A 12,063-nucleotide genomic window follows, 5' to 3' on the forward strand; every position below is an offset into this window, starting at 1 on the left:
AGATGAGAAGGCACAAACAATTCACATCAACAGACAGTCCAGACCTTGATGTCACCCTTCAGTTGCATCAACACCCCTCTCTCAGCTTGCAATGATGGCTGTATGGGGTAGGGATGGTGTCTTGAACAATAAGCTGAAGAAAGAAAATGTCTGAGCTTAGCTTACAGCTGAATCAGTTGAGTCTGTGGATGAAACCTGAAACTGGACAGCAGCTATAACATAGCCTCACTCTCAAATTGCCTCGAAGACAGCAGTGGGACAAGCTTCCTAATGGGTAGAGCCTCAGGGGGTGCAACTGGTAATCCACTTTGTATGAGAAGGAAAAATGGCTTGATGTCAGAGTATAAATAGATTAACAGGAAATGGCAAAAAGTTTGGCTGGCTGGTCAGAGGTCTGAAAAGAAAGAGATTTAAAAAATTGCAGACAAAGCGATCTTAAAGGGCTACATGTATGTGGATATGAGTATTGTTGTGGGTCAAAAGTGTGAAGATATTTTGAACACACATCAATATCCACAAGAAAGCATACATTATGGAATAAGCATTAAACAACCAAATAAACCAAATTACTCATCTAGTTGATGTTAGCCTGTCTTTGTTTGTGGCCACTCCAGTGATGACACAATAAACAATTGAGTGAAATGGTCATGGTGACAAAAATGGAGTGTATGTATGGAACCCATGAGCATGAAGCCCATTTACTATAGGTGACCTACCTACTGCCTCATTTGCACATTCTGGCAGCAAAAGAATGCAATGTTGAGCTTCTAATACGTCTTCACTCCTTTAGGAGATGAACTAGCCGTTCCACGGCAAGTTGACCACGTTGAAAACTTTCATCCTGGAAGCGGCAGGAGTTCCAACCCATGGGAATAGATTAGCTATATTGGGTATGAGTTTACACTTCATACCCACCAGTCTATCCAGCACCACTATTTGGGAACTTATACAATGCTGGATTCACAGACGTGGAATACAATACAATATAGCATCCAACCAGGTAATCACTTCACAGTAAAGGTAGCGTAGGAGGGTGCCTGTGACCATGGGTTCCACTAGTTATATCACATGCTGCATTTTCCAGAAGTTGGAGGCCTAAGAACACTGCTGAGGGTAAAATTCAAGCACCTAACAGGAGACAATACAAGGAAGAGGTGCTGTTCCCCAGGATGCAGGAGACTCTGATATGGGCTAAAGTCCCCAGTAGGAACAATACATGGGTCAACATGACAAGGGATTAAAACGGGATTAGCCCCATTTACGATCAATCCCACTAACCCATTCCTGCAATTTTGCACTTTGTGGAATTAGAGGTCCTAGTCCCCAAAGATGTTATATTCTTGTTATATGAAAGGACACAGCAAGATGAAATAAGCTTCATCATCTGCTGCATAGGCACTCTGAACTTCCAGAGTTCAGAGACAAATAGGCAAAAAGAGGACTCAACACCCTGGTAGGAGAGGTTAACACTGATCAGGAGGAGAATGTAGGCTTGATGTTACATAACAGGAACAGGTAAGAAGATGTTTGTGGCACACAGGTGATCCACTTGGGCATCTCTTAGTGCTACCTTGCCCAATAGCAACTATAAATAGGCAAGTACAGCAACACCTGCATGAGAAGACAGTTATTAATAGGGGCTCAAATTTCTCAGGAACTAGGGTTTTCACACCACCAGTTTAACTACTGAGACCAGCAGAACTGGTAGCTGAGGGAGGAATTTAGAATGAATAGTGGAGGAGAAAGGTTCAGCGACGGCTCAAGGCCACCTGCAAAGATGGGGACTGTAGTTTGTTCTACTAACTTTTCTAAGTTTCTCTTCAGGAAGAGAGGACACTGGAATTCTGGAGGAATTACTCTCTAAGTGTATATACAGAGTGGATCTGAATGATGCAAGCAGTGGACTGTGACAGTTGAAAAGAGATACTCGGCTCAGATACCTTTTCAAGAAAAAACTCTGCTAGGAGTGTGGTTAGGTGACCCATTTCAACTGCTAACACTTCCAAGCACATCTCAGGTTTTGAATTGAGGCCACATTTTTCTTAAGGGGGCTCCAGCCAATGACTGAACAAAGAATGTGTTACGAGAGCTGAGCCATTTTATCACAGTGTAGGACTCTTCATCTTTGCTCTGGAGTTACCCGTGTCCAATTCCATTTCCTCCCTTTTCCTTTTACCATCTGACATTCTGAAACCTGTATCACAGTTTGCTTCCTGAAGCACATTCTGAAAGGACAAACTTGTCTTGTCCAGCTCCATCTAACTCCCCTAGTTTCAACTCTAACTTTCTTATATCTATTGATAATTGTAAGGGTGGTATTGTGCTTTTTATTGAGATACAGATACAAATGTTTATCAGATTCAGCTCCTGTGTCCTGTGTTGGTACAACTGAAATCTATTCACTTAAATATTTAAAGACACAAAAATGTGCTTTAACTATGGTCAAATATGTTAAATATGAAAAAGAATAGATAATACTGTTATGTAGTAGGAATTAAGTCACATACAACAAGCGTATCAACTAATTCAATTCTTGAAAGTATTCTATGGGGTAGGTACTAATTTTTTTCCCTACCTAACAGAAAATTGGGCACACAGTGTTGCCCAAGAAAAAATTATCCAGGAGTACCTAAGTAGAAAGAGTTAAACATAAGTAGGCCCACTCCAGTGTCTTTATCCGTAATTGCTATACTCTTCCCACTCAAAGAAAGGGTCAGTAACCTAAGTTCTCTAAGATTCTAATAGAGAAATATTCGGAGAAACCAGGCCTGATGTATACAGTTGCTATAGCAAAAGATAATTTTTAAAACAGTAAGAAATAGTTGAGCTTTGATTTTGTTACTACTGTAAAGACTAAGAAAACTATTTCACTGATTACCTCTGATCTCTGCACCGTCTGCTATTTCCAAGTTGGCAGGCCAGTCTCCTTACCCTTGGGATGTCTTGCCACCTGGTACCTTAAACTCAAACAGAGGCATCATCCTCTCTACAAAATTAGCTTCTCCTCATTACTTCACTTTGTTTGTGGTCCAATATTCTTCCATTCCCGTAGGCTTGAAATCTTGGAACATTAAAGATACTTAACGCTTCTGACATTTTCTCTTATATAGATTCTTCATATAACTATTGAAGAGTCTGAAAAAGGTGCCTGTTACTTAATATTTTCACATAAAAGTGACTAGAAAGGTCTATTTTTTGCCAACTGTAGAGAACTAGCTTTAGAGTAAATTTTGCCAGAACCTCATCATTACCAGTTTTCAAAGGAGCCGCCAGGATGTCCCCGGCTCCTATCAAGAACTACAATTCCCGCCGTACATTGCGATCTTCACAGCCAGGGGAGGGGGGGGAAGATTACAATTGTGACGTCATTTCCGCCCTCCCAGGCGGTGAATGCCGGACTTTGTAGTTTGAGTTAACTTCTCTTTTGTCGCAATCTTGGAAAGAGAAAATTAAGGCCAGACCAGCTGCTCTAAATTTGGTATCACGAAAGTACATTTAAAGTAAGTTAATAGGATAACGTTTTGAAGTGAATTTAGCGTCAGGTTTTTAATGTATTTCACGTACCGCCTTCCTCGTACGCCGGACCGGGAAGGGGAAGTGACGTGAATCTGGTGTAATGGCGGCGCGGTGTAGCTCCAGGTAATTACCGAACTCTAGACTCGCCTCAGGCAGCCAACCGAAGTGGGGTTGACGGGTTGCCGGTACGGGTGGGAATTTAAAGGGGACCAGGAGTGGATGCCGCCTGGCTGGGACCGCCGTCAGCAGCGCCAGGATTTGCGTGGCTTTCCTCTAGGCGCCTGGGGGCCCGCGAGGCCGAGGTGTGAGAGCCGGTCGGGCGGAGGAGTCTGAGCGGGTGGGAAATGCGAGCGTGAACTGCGGCCCTGACTGCGCGGACGAACCTAGCTCCCTGGTGAGGCTCCTGGAGGTGTCTCTCCGCGGTGTCTTTGTTGCGGAAGTCTAGCGCTTAGCTGGGCCTCTTGTCCTGTCGGCGCGGATTACTTAGAGCTTCTCCAGTCGTTTGGCCTTCCCAAGGCCCTTCTTTAGTGTCCGGTCTCCAGGCGGTGGGAGTGGGAGTAATGAACTGTAGTTAATTAGAAAATAGCGGAAGTTCCGCTCTTATGCCCCTTTCCAGCGTAATATACCGGTACAGCTTCTTTGGAATTTCATTAGTCGTTTCTTTTCCATTCATTTGCCCCATGAAGATGCTTTCTAGTATTTAGTCCTGGGGCTTTTCGTTCCTTTTTAAATGTGCTCTCTGCCCTCTTTTATCCTTCCATAAATTGATCTATTTCCAGTAAGGTGATACTCCCCAAGTTGGGTCTCCAATGTGTCCAGCCATCGAGCTTCGGATCCTACTATACACTTGTACATGTCGGTAATAGTTCATTTCGCTGAGTCTAACTCTAGTAACCACTTGACTTATTTTGACTTAATCCTCACAACGACTTTTTGAGATTGAGAAGGAAAAACCTTGAGAAAGAATATTCCAGATGCAAGACATAAGTGGTGATTGAAAGCATAGTAAGAGTTCCTTTTACATTTTTAGGTGTCCCACAGACTGGCAATAGCAGATAGAAAAACGAGCAGATTTGGCCTTCAGAAAACTAGTTAACCTACCTCCTTCTCCTATTTAAGTTTGTTTTAGGATTGTCTGTGAACTTGGGAGTTAACGTCAATTATGGTCCTACTGAGAAAAGCGGGTTTTTTTAGAATTGGCATTGAAAATGTGACTTCGTTCGCAGAAGCGTTGTGACAGGCATCATCTGTAGGAGAAGGAGACCTACTTGTGTTGATGCTGGATGATGGACTAGGAAGCCAAGACACCAGTCTTGATTCAGCCCTTACTAGGTCTGTCACTTGGGGCACCTTACCTAACATCTCTAGTCTCAGCTTCTTCATCTGAAAAATGTGAATGATAATATCTAACTTAGTGAGTTGTTTTGAGGATAAAGGAAAATGATGTGTATAAGGCACTGTGCACAGTGCCTGACATAGTGTAGTTATTATTGTTACTACTGTGATATAGTTGATGAGTTCTCTTGCCTCAGTTCTTGTCCTTTGGTTTTGAATGTTGCCCTTCCACTTTTAAGTGCTCATGCTGCTTTCATGGAGCATTTCCCACCTCATTTGGCTGGGGTCTAGTTAACTGTTCTCCCTGATGATTGTACGTTGCCAGGTGGTATACATTAACTTTTTGTACCTGAGACCATCTCAGAGCGCACACATTTATAATGTTTGTGCCCTAACTTAAATATTATCTTCTGTTTGTTACCCACTTGTATCTAGAGACTGAATTTTGTACTACCTGATATGTCCCTAACTTGGTATAAGTTATGGCTGGCCTAGAGCTAGTTTAAGAAAGAGTTGGTTATTTGCAATATGCTGATCCTACTGATGACTCTGTGGGCTTCCTTGTGGCATTTCTCTACCATCTAAACTTTGAAAATTTTAGCATGGGAAGGTGATAAAACAAAAAGGCCTCTGGCATGTTAGTTTCAGCAAATTTCTGGACTTACTAAATGTGTAGCCTAAATATTTTATCCGTGTATACATTTCCCAAGTGGACAGTGGAAGAGATAATTCATTGCCTACAAGAAAGTGCAAATTTTCAAAGCATTTTCTTCAAAAATAATACATCAGGAGAGGAAGTGGTGGATTAAAGCAAGCCTTTGCTATTTGTAGCCAAGTTAGTAAGTCTTTTCCCAGAGAACAAATACCAAAAAGATAGCATAAGCTGCCTCGGTCTGGAGACATTAGGGCTCTTTGATTATAGAAGCTAATGGGAGCAAAATTATAAAAGAGCCCAAATGTCCACTGAGTGATGAATGGATAAAGAGGATGTATTATATATATTATATTGTGGTATATATATTACTTAGCCATCAAAAGGAATGAAACTTGGCATTTGCCATGACATGGGTGGAGCTAGAGTGCAATATACTAAGCAGAATAAGTCAGAGAGGGACACCTGGGTGGCTCAGTCGGTTAAGCCTGTGCCTTCAGCTTAGGTCATGATCCCAGGGTCCTGGGATCAAGTCCCACCTTGGGTTCCTTGCTCAGCAGGGAGCCTGCTTCTCCTTCTGCCTGTCACCACTGCTCCTGCTCTCTCCCTCTCTCTCTCTCTCTCTCTTACAAATAAATAAATAAAATCTTTTTTTTTTAAATATTTTATTTATTTATTCCTCAGAGAGAGAGAGAGTGCGCGAGCACATGCAGTCAGAATGGCAGGAAGAGACAGAGAGAGAAGCAGGCTCCCTGCTGAGGAAGGAGCCCGATGTGGGACTCCATCCCAGGAGGCTGGGATCATGACCTGAGCTGAAAGCAGCCGCTTAACCAACTGAGCCACCCAGGCGTCCCATAAATAAAATCTTTAAAAAAAAAAAAAAAAAGGGGGGGGGCGCCTGGGTGGCTCAGTGGGTTAAGCCTCTGCCTTCAGCTCAGGTCATGATCTCAGGGTCCTGGGATCGAGCCCCGCATCAGGCTCTCTGCTTGGCGGGGAGCCTGCTTCTCTCTCTCTGCCTGCCTCTCTGCCTACTTGTGATCTCTCTCTCTCTGTGTCAAATAAATAAAATCTTTAAAAAAAAAAAAAAAAGACAAATACCATATGATTTCACTCATATGTAGTATTTAAGAACCAAAACAGGAACATAGGGGAAGGAAGGTAAAATTTTATAAGACAAAAAGAGAGAGGGAGACATAGTTAAGAGATGCTTAACTATGGAAAAAAGCTGAGGCTTGGTAGAGGGGAGGTGGGCAGGATAATGGGCCAAATAGGTGATGGGCATTAAGGAGGACACTTGTAATGAGCACTGGGTGTTATATGTAAGTGATAAATCACTGAATTCTACTTTTGAAACAAATACTACACTGTGTGTTAACTAACTTGAATTTAAATAAAAACTTGGAATAAAATAAAATAAAACTCATCTTGAGGGAGAAATGAGGGAGGAAGAAACTCAGTGAAGATTCATATTTTTCTTAACTTTGGGCCTAATTCAAAGGAATCAGGATAGACAGAGTGTAGCTCTTCCAGGTGAAAAGTCACCCTGTGACTCCTTCACTCAATTATTTTATCAAGACAGTTTTATTCTAGATTTGGTGACAGTTGCCTCAGTGATGGAATATAGTGCTTTGTATCTGGGGGCTTTGTATCAGTGGAGGCCACCACTTCCAGGCTTTCTTTAAAAACTTAGATTGTGGTTGACTAAATGGCCCTTTAATTAATAATCAGGCCACTTTCAAAGCTCTGCTATGAGTGTTGGCAGAATATCAGCCTATATACTTACTTAGGCAAGCAGAGGAACACATTTTTGGGGACAAGGAATAAAGTGGTATGAATGTTTGAAGGCGTGAAGTATACTCTATTTAGACATGGTTTCGTAAGTTGAAGTAACTATATATTCAGGGCCAGATTTCCTCTTGCGGTGCCTTAAAAGGAACTGGTTTGGTTTTTGGTTTTTTTTTTGTTTTTTGTTTTTTTGTTTTTTTGTTTTTTTGTTTTCATCTCAATAGGGAAGTTTATTCAGGGAGCTCTCCAGGTTAACATGGAGTAAAGACAAGGGATGATGCTTGATAATAGTGCTGTCTTGATGCAGTTGATGGCAAACATTTTGGGGGTTCCTCGAAATCAGGGTTGATAGGTGAGACAATTCTGTTGTATTCTTTGGTAAAGCATCTGTCAAAATACCATTATAGGAGTTCTGTGTAGGAAACAATAGGGATAATCATTAGAAGTCGACACGCTCTCCCCCCATATTTAATTTTAGAATTGGAACCTATTAAGTGGCAAGCACAGTCTTAGGTTCTCGATACACAGTAGTGACCAAGAACCTCAGAATCCAGGGATCTCATGCAAGGTCTTTCCATGCTTTAGCTTTTTGAATCTCATGTTCCATCTCATTTCTGCTCAATCTTCTGTGTATACTCTGTACTCTGCTCAAACAGCTGAGAATCCCCTAAACTCTTTTATGTCTGGAGTCTTTACACATGCGGACTTTTCCCCTTTCCATATGGGAAGTGACCTTTCTTCTCCCCCACCCATGCTCCTACTTGTTCTTCAGGTTTCATCTTCTAGAACCACTTCTTTCTGTATGCCCTAGATCCACTTGGTTGCACTTCCTCTTTTCCAGAAGTACTATGTCTCTAACATTGCTACAGCACTTGGACTTTTCTTCTCTGCCTGAGGATAGGAACTTTCATCTCTTAGACATCAGTACCTTGTGTGCAGCATAATGTACGTATCTCCTCACTATTCACAGACACTGCCTTTAATCTCTATTCTTTTTTTTTTTTTAAGATTTTATTTATTTATTTGACAGAGAGAGATCACAGTAGACAGAGAGGCAGGCAAAGAGAGAGAGAGGGAAGCAGGCTCCCTGCTAGGCAGGGAGCCTGATGAGGGACTCAATCCCAGGACCCTGATGACCTGGGCCGAAGGCAGTGGCTTAACCCACTGAGCCACCCAGGTGCCCAATCTCTATTCTTGATTCCAAAGAATAGGGGATAAAGTAAAAAACTAGAAAGAAAAAGACCATGACCATACTGCTCTTTCTCTTAACCTTATATGTTCTTATTTTTTTCTGTAAGTACTTTACTGTACAACTTCTCAAGGTGTCAGTTTTCACTCCATCCTTATCGTTTTTGTAGTCCTGTTTACCTGTTTGTGTTGTACAAAGTTTCTCAATTTTTATGACCTCACAGAAGAGTCTCTTCTGAACAAACTCGAACTTTAACACAAAATGAACAAGGAAGGATTCAGTGGCTAAAAAGAAACACTAGAGCTATTTCTTGACTAAAGTCTGTTCCTTTACTATTAAGTGGTGAGGGTTACAGTATAGATTTGAAATTTAAGGTTTTGTCTCTTTTTTGTATTGCTGAAAATTGATATAAACTTAGTTTGGTCACTAGACCAAGAAAACCCAGAATGATAATATTTGTTCAGTGAATGAAGATGCTGGAGTTAGTGAGGAAAGTTAAATCCTGTTGCCATGCAGTTGAATTGTGAACCAAGGGGTATATGGGCAAGATGAGGTGGGCTTTGGAGAATATAAGTACAAGTGATTAAGGGTACTGTAGGTGCAGAGAACTCCCTTAGGATTTGTTTTTATTCAATAATTAGAGGAGTGCTACTGAACAATAATTATATGTAGAAATAGATTGTTGGTAATTGGTCCATTGAGACAGAATTTCCATTTAAAAGCTTAAAAGGTAACTTGAAAAGCATGAAATAATATTGAATATATTGTGGTGGAATGTGCTTTTACTTTAAGGACAAGGTTTCCCTGTGGGCAGCTTTGCAGATATTTAAAGGAAACTTTTGTCCTGAATGGGTGAAATACAATGGAAATGGACAAGTTTGATGGATACATAAATAATTAATATTTTAGAAGCAAGTTGGAAAAGTTCTTACAACCTAGACATAAAGAAGACCTTGTGAGAAATGTTACTAGAAAGGTCAAAAAAAATTTGCCTTCCTCTGAAATGAGATTAAGGTTGTCTAATTATGGAAGCGTTTGAAACCGAGCCTTCCCCATATCTTCTTCTGTATACAGTAGCAGAGAAAATGAGGAGGGGGAGTAGATTTGATTCTATGTCCTATTTATAAACTTGAAGGTAGAAATATTAAGATTTGGTACTAATTGGGAGGAAGGAAAAGGAAATTGTCACTTAGCTGGCTTTGTAGGTAGTATCTTAGAGGAAGAGAGGTGGTTTGAGAAGAAGAGGAAATGATAATTACCAAAACTTCCCTAGTTCTGAGGGCCTTTGAGGCGTCCACATGGATTGATTTTTTTTTTTTTTTTTCCTTATAGACATTTGGACGTAAAGGTTTGGAGCTCTGTAGAGAAGATGAGGCGAAAGTAAAAGTCATTCTTGTAAATGTTAGTTGAAAGTGTGAGGACGGAGATAGTCTTCCAGATACAATATAGAGAAAGAAAATATAAAGACTATTCATTTGTTCATTTAACAAATATAGATTGAGGGCTTTCTGTATTAGGAAAATGGAAATGAGCAAAACAGTCAAAATGCATAAACAAAAAAGGATTAAACTCTACAGGATAGTAAATGTTAGAGGAGTAGACAGGAGAAGAAAGACAAGGAAAACCAGATAAATGTGGTCTTCTCAAGAAGAGAGATTTAGCAGTACCAGTTGCTAGACCAGTGTCAGGTAAAAGAAGGAAGTGGCCCCTGGATTTAGCAAAAGGAAAGTCATTGTGTAACTTTAATAAGTACTATGGAGTAGTGGGAGTGGAAAAGCAAACTGTGGAGTATAAGAGGGGTTAATGGAAGATTAAGAATTATAAGCATCAAGTGTAGACTCATCTGTCAAATATTAATAAAAATTTGACTCTGTAGGAAAAGAGAAAGAATGGAATTTGAGAGGGAGCAGGATAAAGAAAATTTGCCCCATAGATGTCATAATTTAGATTTAAATGAATCGGTAAAGAAGTTCAGTATGTAGAATTTTTCTTCAAAACCACTAAATTGGAAAATAAAGAAAAAGCCTATGGAAATTTTGAAACAAAAAAAATTGACAAATTCCTGTTCTTAAAGAACCTACATTCTGGTAAAAAGGAGCACATTAGAGAATCTTCCATGTACCAACAAAAGAATTTTTTTTTTAATTAAGTAGCATGCTGAAATGGTCATCTCACTTTTCGATTTATTTGGTTAAGTACAGACCATTTTGTGCCAGCTTCATGATACTGGGAAATGAATGAAGGATAATAACTCCTCATTTTATAATGAATAATTTTAGTATGGCTGTTGATATTACTGAGTTCATTAAAATGTTAAGAAATTCTATATTTCTCTACACAGAGTCAGAAACTAATCAAAGTCTTTTATATTTTGTCCATTCCTATATAAAGAAAAACAGTAATGCGGGTGCTGTCTCCACAACTTTCATCCCTGTACTTGAACATGGGAATCTTCAGTCATTCAAATGGTTCTAAGTCAAAAAGCACACCTGATTTATTCATTGGCTAGGAAGCAAACAACAGAGAGTACAGGTCTCCAAATTCTTTATTTATAATTCTTGGAGCCCGAACTATTTTGACATTCAGAGTTTTTCAGATTTTAAAGAAATATAATGCACATGTGTTTATGAAGTAATCACTCTTTTGAGATCCAGGGTAACATCTTCTAATCAAACACATTAGTATTTCTGGGAAGAGTCACCTTAAGTCTCAGGTTGGTACCAGATGAGTTTCCCTTGAGCTTAAGAAAAATCTTTGGAAGTTGTGCTGACCACAGCATAATGTATAGAGTTGTTAAGTCTATATGTTATACACCTGAAACTAATATAACATTGTGTGTCAACTATACTTCTATTTTAAAAAGGATAAAGAAAAACCTTTATGTTCTCAGAGCTTTTCAGATTTTGTAATTGCAGGTAAGGGATTGTTACTTGTACCTGGTGACTTTTTCTCAAAATGATAATAGTGTTTGGGGGCTTTTATTTTCTTGAAATTGTAGAACTATGCTGAATCAAATCACAAAATCATTTTTCCTTATGTGACTTATTATGGGGCATATTTCTCACTAATATGTGCACATTTTTTAAAATAGCAAGAAAAAACAGTAGGAAAGCTGTTTTCTTACAAGATTTTTTTGTTCAATAAAGATATGTAAAGGCCAGAGCAATCTTGTCATAGTTATAACATATATAAGTTAAGAAATGTGGCCAACCTGTTTTTCATATCTGTTGCCTGGGAAGGAAAATCACCATGTGGAAGGGCCAGGGGCTTGGGTCCTATTTGGGGATTTTCTTGAGGATCCCATTGCCACCTCCCACCCCCATTCAGTTTTGCATTTAGAACATATTCAAACTAGTTTTTCTTTTGAATACTGTTTAATATTATCATTTTCCCAGTTGAACAACTAAGTTGAGTTTGTTTGTTTGTTTGTTTTTTAACTCTTTTACAATGGTTGAAGTTTGCCAAGTGTGCTGCTATGTAGAATGCAGGAGAGCAAACTAAAGGGAATCTACTTTGTTGGCTCCCTTTTAATTTTTGATAGTAAGTTACAGCAAGTTCCTTTAACATTGATTGAGGACACCTAAGG

At 39.7% G+C, this 12,063-nt stretch overlaps 1 protein-coding gene across 2 annotated transcripts in view; it reads left to right on the forward strand.

The window, feature by feature from the left end:
- The first annotated feature begins 3,509 nt into the window (after window positions 1-3,509).
- Window positions 3,510-12,063, forward strand: part of CWC22 (CWC22 spliceosome associated protein homolog) — a 59,842-nt gene continuing 51,288 nt past the window's right edge. The window contains exon 1 of one of the 2 annotated variants that reach the window (XM_059166872.1): window positions 3,510-3,639. The gene's annotated coding sequence lies outside the window, so the exon portion shown is untranslated. Of the gene's footprint in view, window positions 3,640-3,716; window positions 3,911-12,063 lie in introns of those variants that run through there. The other variant, XM_059166874.1, reaches the window with a different exon arrangement.

The sequence above is a fragment of the Mustela lutreola genome, chromosome 3, assembly GCF_030435805.1.
Source record: "Mustela lutreola isolate mMusLut2 chromosome 3, mMusLut2.pri, whole genome shotgun sequence".
In the NCBI taxonomy this organism is placed as follows: domain Eukaryota; kingdom Metazoa; phylum Chordata; class Mammalia; order Carnivora; family Mustelidae; genus Mustela; species Mustela lutreola.